Source organism: Penaeus monodon, chromosome 23 (assembly GCF_015228065.2).
Source record: "Penaeus monodon isolate SGIC_2016 chromosome 23, NSTDA_Pmon_1, whole genome shotgun sequence".
Lineage (NCBI taxonomy): Eukaryota > Metazoa > Arthropoda > Malacostraca > Decapoda > Penaeidae > Penaeus > Penaeus monodon.
The window spans coordinates 40,182,950-40,183,289 of NC_051408.1; positions in this window are offsets into that span (position 1 = coordinate 40,182,950).

Here is a 340-nt window from a genome sequence, read left to right on the forward strand (position 1 = left end):
AGAATGTTACAAGTATACACCATAAGAGTTTATAAAAATATACTAAGTTATATGATTAATCTTTACAATTCTTTGTCTAGAATACAAGGGCTCGCACAAGAAACACTCAGAGTCATCGAGAAAGACCGAGCATTAAATCCAGGAACAAGGCATAAAGTGAGTCACGTCAATGAAAGGTAATTAACCGTAAGGAATTTGGATTTTGATAACGAAGGCAAAATAAACGCTCAGCAAGATAACAAAAACAAAAGATGACCATGAAAAAAACAACAAATTGATGATTAATTAAAAATCAGGATTAAGTTCCCAGTAACATAAGAGGAAGAGAAAAAATAACTGT